The sequence below is a fragment of the Arachis duranensis genome, chromosome 1 (genome assembly GCF_000817695.3).
Source record: "Arachis duranensis cultivar V14167 chromosome 1, aradu.V14167.gnm2.J7QH, whole genome shotgun sequence".
In the NCBI taxonomy this organism is placed as follows: Eukaryota; Viridiplantae; Streptophyta; class Magnoliopsida; order Fabales; family Fabaceae; genus Arachis; species Arachis duranensis.
The window spans coordinates 25,289,262-25,298,533 of record NC_029772.3 but is presented as its reverse complement, the minus strand read 5'-3'; positions in this window follow the sequence as shown (position 1 = coordinate 25,298,533).

Below are 9,272 nucleotides of genomic sequence, written 5' to 3'. Positions count from 1 at the left end.
ATATATGAGAACTCTCAACCACAAGATGAATCACCTTCCATATTTGAAAAAATCATGGCTCAGTTTGCTAACATTGCCGCTACTCTGAACTCATGGGACTCATGCAACAAGCAAAGCATCTCCATGAATGAATGTGAGAAATTAACCGAAGAAAGGAGCATGAAGGAGATTTTAGAATCTCAACATGAGGACAAGGAGATGGGGTATGTCTTGCAACAATTGGAGGAGGGAAAGATTGTTAATGAAGAAGAAGTGGTTGAAGACCTAGGCAAAGTTGAACAAGAGGTGGATTTCAAGTTGGATGACACTTCCACACCATGTGATATTGTTGATGATCTTGTGGAAGTTGTTGAACTTTCTTTCATTGAACTTGAAAATGATGTTGAGGAGGATAATGCGCAACTCCCAAGGCATAGTATGAGTGATGAAAGATTGGAAGAGGTTGATCAAGAGATAGATTCAATCATTGAGAATATCTTATCTACAATTGAATCCTCTCCCATTGGCCTTGAAATTGAGATCAAGGAAGAAAATACCTCACCTCCCATACCCTTGGTGAGTGAAGAGAGGATTTTTGCTAGTAAAGAATTTTATAAAAATAGTTGCGTTGTAGATATAGATTCTAAACCAACAGAAACCCCTTCGTGCAAACATTTTGGTTGTCACAAGTAACAAACCCCTTTAAAATTGATAACCGAGTATTTAAACCTCGGGTCGTCTTCTCAAAGAATTTCAGGGAGGTATGTTCTTATTATTGGCTATGAAAAAGGTAAAATTGGGGGTTTTGGAAATAAGGAAGAAGTATGACAAGTAATTCAAATGACAATTAAATAACTATAAAATAAACTTTTGGCAAGGTATAAGAAATTGGAAGTCCAGACTTAGTTATCCTTATCAATAATGATGAAAGTTGAATCTTAATTCCACTTAGTTGACCTTTACTAAAGCAAAGGAAAGTCAAGGGACTAATTAGTTTGACCTTCAAATCCTATTTATTTCCAAAGAAAAGGTTGGGATTATTAAAGTTCAATTCAATTAGCGAAGATAACAATTATCAATTATATTGAGTTGAGGTAACTCCTGAGTTACTGATTTCTCAACCAAAACCAAAAATTTAGAAAGCTAAATTAAAATCATCAATATCTGGAATACCTCAAATAACAATACATTCAAAGCAATAAAATCTAACATGGAACAGTTCATAAGCCAATTGGGTAACATAAATCAAATACAAATGAAAGCATTTAAGTATCTCAAAGTAGAAGAGAAGTCAAAATAAAGAAATATTGAACCTGATGTGAATATGAGACAAATTCCTAATTCCTAAAAATCCTAATCCTAAATCCTAAGAGAGAGGAGAGAACCTCTCTCTCTAAAAACTACATCTAAACTATGAAAAGTGAATTATGAAAGCATGATCTGCATGGGTGTGTTCTCCCACTTTATAGCCTCTAATCTGTATTCTCTGGGGCGAAAACTGGGTCAGAAACAGTCCAGAAATCGCAGGAGAAGAAATCTGCCACGCTGGTTTTTCGTCACTGCGATGCGGCCGCATGGAGCACGTGGTCGTGTCGCCTAGCGTCAAAGCAACTATGGTATATTCTATATCAAATCGAAGCCCCGGACGTTAGCTTTCCAATGCAACTGGAACCGTGTCATTTGAAACTCTGTAGCAAAAGTTATCACCGTTTGAGTGTGAAGAGGTCAGGCTGGACAGCTTTGCAGTTTCTTCAACTTCTTGTATTCCTTTCACTTTTGCATGCTTCCTTTCCATCCTCTAACCCATTCCTGCCCTGTAATCCCTGAAATCACTCAACACACATATCAAGGCATATAATGGTAATAAGAGAGGATTAAACATAGGGAACTTAAGGCCAAAGAAGCATGTTTTCAATCAAAGCACATAATTAGGAAGGTAAATGTAAAACCATGCAAATAGTATGAATAAGTGGGTAAAGAGTTGATAAAATCCACTCATTGAGCATAAGATAAACCATGAAATAGTGGTTTATCAACCTTCCCACACTTAAACATTAGCATGTCCTCATGCTAAGCTCAAGAGAAGCTATAAAGATGAAGAGGAATGGTAGAAAGTATGAAATGCAATCCTATCTATATGAATGTAACTAAATGTGAAATGCTTCTACCTACTTGGTTAAAAATAAATAAGTTCTCCAAGACAAACATAAATCAGATTTCACTAATTCAAATTATACAATAAAAGATAAGTAAACTTGTAAGAAGATAGCTCATGAAAGCAGGGAACATAGAATTAAGCATTGAACCCTTACTAGTAGTGTATATCATTCTAAGTCTCAAGTGTCTAGGGTCAATTCTCTCAATTCTCTACTAATCTTGCTTTCTATATCTTGCTCTTCATCTAACAATCAACACAAATTTAATGCACCAATACACAAATCAAGAGGTCTTTTAAGGGTTGCAATGGGGTTAAGGTCAAGGTAGGATTGTATTTGGCCAAGTGGACTAAAATCTGAATCCTTAATTAACATAAACTTTCCACCCAACTTAAGACAATCCATTTAATTAAAATGCAAAATCTAACTTCCCATTAACTGTGATTTTCACATGTTCATGCATTCTAAGTTTTGAGTACAGCCCATATGCATTGATTTCACTTATTTATTTTGGGGCATTTTGTCCCCTTTTATTAATTGCTCTTTTCTTTTTTCTTTTTCACTTTTTTTTTCAATGCATATGATTAAAGTATTGAATGCAATAATATGTGCTCAACTATTATTTTACACATTTTCACAAAAATATACAACACCCAATTATTCAAACCAAATAATTTCAAACCCAACTTCCCCATACTTAAATCATAAGCACTTTTACTAGTCTAAGCTAACCAAGAATTCAAATTAAGGACATTATTATTTTACGCTTAGAGTTAGTAATGTGCTAAAGTAAAGAACAAATGGGTATATTAGGCTCAAATTAGTTTGCAAAGGATAATGAAAGGGTAGGGCCATATGGGTATGTAAGCTTAATGAAACAAAGGCCTCAATCATATCAGTGCATGCATACATCAAACAATGGAAATATAGAATTAAGCAAGACAAAGATCACAATTCTTAGAGAGAAAAACACACACCAAAAATAAAATATTGGTTGATAAAATGCAACCAATCAAATAGGCCCAAAATCTCACTAGTTTGTGTGTTCGAGCTCTAAACTATGTTCCAAAATAATATTTCTTCAAACAAGTTTTTCAAAAAGTTTTATTCAAATTAGTGAAATACTACTTTCTTGAAAAAGAAAATAATACTTTAACCAAGTGGTAAAATATGCATAAAATTAAACTATAATGCAACAATGAAAAACAAAAATTGGTGTTAAGAAGGGACTAACTGACCCGTGGAGATCGGTATTGACCTCCCCACACTTAAAGATTGCACCGTTCTCGGTGCATGCTGAGATGTACAGGTGGGTGGGTGTTGTGGTTCCTCAGCTGTTGCTCGTTGTAGAAGCTTTCTCTTTACCCGTTCTGGTGGCCAGCCTGAAAAAGGAAGAAGAGAAAGGGATATGAAGTCAAAGGTGTAGAGCAAAGAGGAGGGTGGTACGAGTGAATATCATGCCAAGTAAGGAAAATAGTGAATGGAAGACATGGCCGCGATTCCATGTGATCAGTTCATCAATGGAAATATAGCAAGGCATGGGGAGTATTGGATGCAAGATGTTTATTAGCATGCCGCAAGGGCATGAGTAGCATAGATCAAGCATCAAAAGCTTTAATGTATTGTTAGTCGTAAGAAACTAACAATAACATTTTTATTGAAAATTATATTTAATTAATAAAATATAAAAAGGGTTTTGTGAAAAGCAAGCATTTATAGTAGAAGATTAAAAGAAATCTTAAAAATAGTGCACAATGCCATACGGGCGTTTTCACAAGCACATAGCATGCATGGTAAATAAGCTGTTTGAAAGTATTAAATTGAACATGCAAGCAACCCTTTAAAAAGTAATATATAATTGTCAAATAATCCATAAAAATATAGAAAAAACAATGACCCAAATAAAATTCCAACACCAATGAAAATAATGCAATGAATGAAAGTATGCAATTAAGTTAAGTAAAATTAAAAGAAAGATAAGAAGAATGAGAAGGGAAAGAAGTGAGTAAGAAAGGAGGGACGGAAAAATTAGGATTGGGGAAGAAAAGATAAGATATTTGGCAAATTAGGATAAGCTGTGCGGCACAAGCGACGCAGACACGTGGGGCACGCGGTCGCGTGACTTGTGCTTATACAGATTGACGCGGTCGCGTCGGTCACGCGGTCGCGTGACCCGTTTTATGCCACTGGCGCGAGGGTAGCCTCGCGCTCGCACAACTCTTTGTTCAAAATCATTAATTGCCAAAAAATGGGTGACGCGATCGCGTGAGTGGCCATTATGAGGATATGACGCGGTCGCGTCGGTCACGTGGCCGCGTGGGAAGAATTGTGCGTTTAGCATCAATCCAACACCACTCTAGCACAACTTTCGGTCGTGCACCTTGTCTACGTCGAATTCCAAGGCACGCGGCTGCGTGAGTGATGCGGTCGCGTGGGAGGCCAGTGTTCCCACTCGACGCGGACGCGTCAGCGACGCGGTCGCATGGGACGATTTATGCCACGGGCACGCCTCCAGCCACGCTCCAGCGTGACTCTCTGTTTGTTTTTATTTTATCCAATCTCCTTGTGATGCGGACGCGTCGCTAATGCGGTCGCGTCGCGTGGCAATTTTTTTTATGTAGAATGCAATGAATGTTATGGAAAAATTCCAGGTTCAATTAATATTCAAAAACAAACAAAACATACTAGAATTAAAACTGAAAAGGGACAATCATACCATGGTGGGTTGTCTCCCACCTAGCACTTTTAGTTAAAGTCCTTAAGTTAGTCATTTGGCGAGCTCCTTGTCATGGTGGCTTATGCTTGTATTGATCCAGGAATCTCCACCAATGTTTGCAGATCCAATGTCCTCCGGGATCCCAAATCTTGTTTCTACACCCTTCTTCAAGTTGACTATCATGATTCCATCCGGGTGGTTCAGCTTTAGAATTCTCACTGAAGCGTCCAAACAACTTCCTAGACCCATTCAATTGAGCTCTATACCAACCTTTGCGTTTAAATTTTGAGCTTCCAACCATAATGAACCTTGCAGGGCAGATCTTACCACTGTCCATCTTCCTCTTACTCTTTATGCCACAAAGAGCTCTAAGTTGACCATCCGTCTCCAGTAACCCATATTCAAGTGAAATTAGAAAGCTAAGGGATATGAATTTTACCCACTTGAATGTTGTGAAGGATGATGGCAACTTAGGGGGAGGGGTCTCCAATAACTTTGGCAAGGTGATTTCAAGATCCACTCCCTTGTGCTCTTTGACAACATCCACCTCTTTGCAAACTTCTTTGATTTCAACCTCTTCCTCTTAGTAATTTTCTTCTAATTCAAACTCTTATTCATTGCGCACCAAGGGCATGGGAGGTTGTGCCTCTTTTTCTTGAATCTCTATCTCTTGATTAACCTCTTCCAAGTCTTCTATTATGACATGCCTTGGAGGTTGTACACCCTCCTCAACATCAATTTCAAATACCTTGGAAGGAGGCTCTATGACTTGAATTTACCATGGAGGTTTTGCATCTCCTAAGTCTGCAACCGCTTCTTCCTCTTCAACAATTATGGCTTCCTCCACTTGTTCCAGTACAAAGTCATGCTCCTTACTGTCCACTGGAGTTTCTACTGTCCCCTTCATGCTACGTTCTTCATTAGATTCTTCACTTGAAGCCATGGGGGTTCCTTGAGTGTCCAAACGTCTAGAAGGTAATTGATTTATTGCTTGCTCCAATTGATGAAGGGTTGCATGAAATTGATCTACTGTTTCCTTGAGACGATCCCTTGACTCTTGTTCCATTTCAATAGCATAACTAGGATCATCTTGCTCTTGGATTGATGGATGTGGGTATTCTTCCATGGATAGTGGTGATGGGATGGGTGGTGATGAAATGGGTAGATCATTATATGGTTGAAAAGAAAGTGCACTAGAGCTTGAGGGTTTATTGTTGAAGGTATTCGGTGGTCCGATTTGGGTGACCAGAGCTTGTATAGTAGAGTTTAAATCGGCAAATACTTTTTCCATGGAGATTTGGGGTGGATAGGAGGGTTCATTTTGATAATGATAAGGAGATGGTGTATATTGCGGTGGTGGTTCTATGTATGGTTCATTTGGCTCATAAGGTGGTTGGTATGGTGGATATGGATTAGGGTCATACGAAGGTGTTTGGTGGAAAGGAGCTCGTGAGTATGGTGGTTCAAAATTATATTGAGGAGGAGGGGGTTCATAGGCATATGGTGGGTCGTGTTGATACACGAAATTGTGATCATCAATGGCGCCATCAACATGGTACGCTCAATTGCAATCTCAACTCTTTATCACAACTTCGCACAACTAACCAGCAAGTGAACTGGGTCATCCAAGTAATAAACCTTACGCGAGTAAGGGTCGATCCCACGGAGATTGTTGGTATGAAGCAAGCTATGGTCATCCTGTAAATCTCAGTCAGGCAGATTCAAACGGTTATGAATGATTTATGAATAAAGCATAAAATAAAGATAGAGATACTTATGTAATTCATTGGTGAGAATTTCAGATAAGCGTATGGAGATGCTTTGTCCCTTCCATCTCTCTGCTTTCCTACTGTCTTCATCCAATCCTTCTTACTCCTTTCCATGGCAAGCTGTATGTTGGGCATCACCGTTGTCAATGGCTACAGTCCCGTCCTCTCAGTGAAAATGTTCAACGCGCTCTGTCACAACATGGCTAATCATCTATCGGTTCTCAATCAGGTTGGAATAGAATCCAGTGATTCTTTTGCGTCTGTCACTAACGCCTAGCCTTCAGGAGTTTGAAGCTCGTCACAGTCATTCAATCCTTAAATCGTACTTAGAATACAACAGACAAGGTTTAGACCTTCCGGATTCTCTTGAATGCCGCCATCAATTCTAGCTTATACCACGAGGATTCCGATTAAGGGATCCAAGAGATATCCACTCAATCTAAGGTAGAACGGAGGTGGTTGTCAGGCACATGTTCATAAGTGAGAATGATGATGAGTGTCACGGATCATCACATTCATCAAGTTGAGGAACAAGTGATATCTTAGAACAAGAATAAGCTGAATTGAATAGAAGAACAATAGTAATTGCATTGATACTCGAGGTACAGCAGAGCTCCACACCTTAATCTATGGTGTGTAGAAACTCCACTGTTGAAAATACATAAGTGATAATGGTGATCATTGGCTTCGGCCCCAGAGAGGGAACCAGAAGAACCAAGATGAAAATACAATAGCAAAAGGTCCTATTTGTAGAGAACTAGTAGCTTAGGGTTTACAAAGATGAGTAAATGACAAAAATCCACTTCCGGGCCCACTTGGCGTGTGCTTGTGCTGAGCATTGAAGCTTTCATGTGTAGAGACTCTTCTTGGAGTTAAACGCCAGCTTTTGTGCCAGTTTGGGCGTTTAACTCCCATTCTTGTGCCAGTTCTGGCGTTAAACGCCAGAATTCTTGAGCTGATTTGGAACGCCGGTTTGGGCCATCAAATCTCGGGCAAAGTATGGACTATTATACATTTTGGGAAAGCCCAGGATGTCTACTTTCAAACACAATTAAGAGCGCGCCGATTGGGCTTCTGTAGCTCCAGAAAATCCACTTCGAGTACAGGGAGGTCAGAATCTAACAGCATCTGCAGTCCTTTTTAGCCTCTGGATCAGAATTTTGCTTAGGTTCCTCAATTTCAGCCAGAAAATTTCTGAAATCACAAAAAAACACACAAACTCATAGTAAAGTCCAGAAAAGTGAATTTTAAATAAAATCTAATAAAAATATAATAAAAACTAACTAAAACATACTAAAAACATACTAAAAACAATGGCAAAAAGCGTATAAATTATCAGCTCATCACAACACCAAACTTAAATTGTTGCTTGTCCCCAAGCAACTGAAAATCAAATAAGATAAAAAGAAGAGAATATGCAATGAATTCCAAAAACATCTATGAAGATCAGTATTAATTAGATGAGCGGCGCTTGTAGCTTTTTGCCTCTGAACAGTTTTGGCATCTCACTCTATCCTTTGAAATTCAGAATGATTGGCTTCTGTAGGAACTTAGAATCCAGATAGTGTTATTGATTCTCCTAGTTAAGTTTGATGATTCTTGAACACAGCTATTTTATGAGTCTTGGCTGTGGCCCAAAGCACTCTGTCTTCCAGTATTACCACCGGATACATACATGCCACAGACACATAACTGGGTGAACCTTTTCAGATTGTGACTCAGCTTTGCTAGAGTCCCTAATTAGAGGTGTCCAGGGTTCTTAAGCACACTCTTTTTACCTTAGATCATGACTTTATTATTTTTTTTGAATTCACTGCTTTTTCTTGTTTCAAGAATCATTTTTATGATTTTTCAAATCCTCAGTAACATGTCTCCTTTTTCATCATTCTTTCAAGAGCCAACATCCATGAACAACAAATTTAAAAGACATATGCACTATTCAAGCATACATTCAGAAGTCAAAAGTATTGCCACCACATCAAAATAATTAATCTGTTATAAAATTCAAAATTCATGCAATTCTTCTCTTTTTCAATTAAGAACATTTTTCATTTAAGAAAGGTGATGGATTCATAGGACATTCATAACTTTAAGGCATAGACACTAAGACACTAATGATCATAAGACACAAACATGGATAAACATAGACATAAAAATTCGAAAAACAGGAAAATAAAGAACAAGGAAGTTAAAGAACGGGTCCACCTTAGTGATGGCGGCTTGTTCTTCCTCTTGAAGATCTTATGGAGTGCTTGAGCTCCTCAATGTCTCTTCCTTGCCTTTGTTGCTCCTCTCTCATGATTCTTTGATCTTCTCTAATTTCATGGAGGAGAATGGGATGTTCTTGGTGCTCCACCCTTAGTTGTCCCATGTTGGAACTCAATTCTCCTAGGGAGGTGTTGATTTGCTCCCAATAGTTTTGTGGAGGAAAGTGCATCCCTTGAGGCATCTCAGGGATTTCATGATGAGTGGGATCTCTTGTTTGCTCCATCCTCTTCTTAGTGATAGGCTTGTCTTCATCAATGAGGATGTCTCCCTCTGTGTCAATTCCGACTGAATAACAGAGGTGACAAATGAGATGAGGGAAGGCTAACCTTGCCAAGGTAGAGGACTTGTCCGCCACTTGATAAAGTTCTTGGGATATAACCTCAT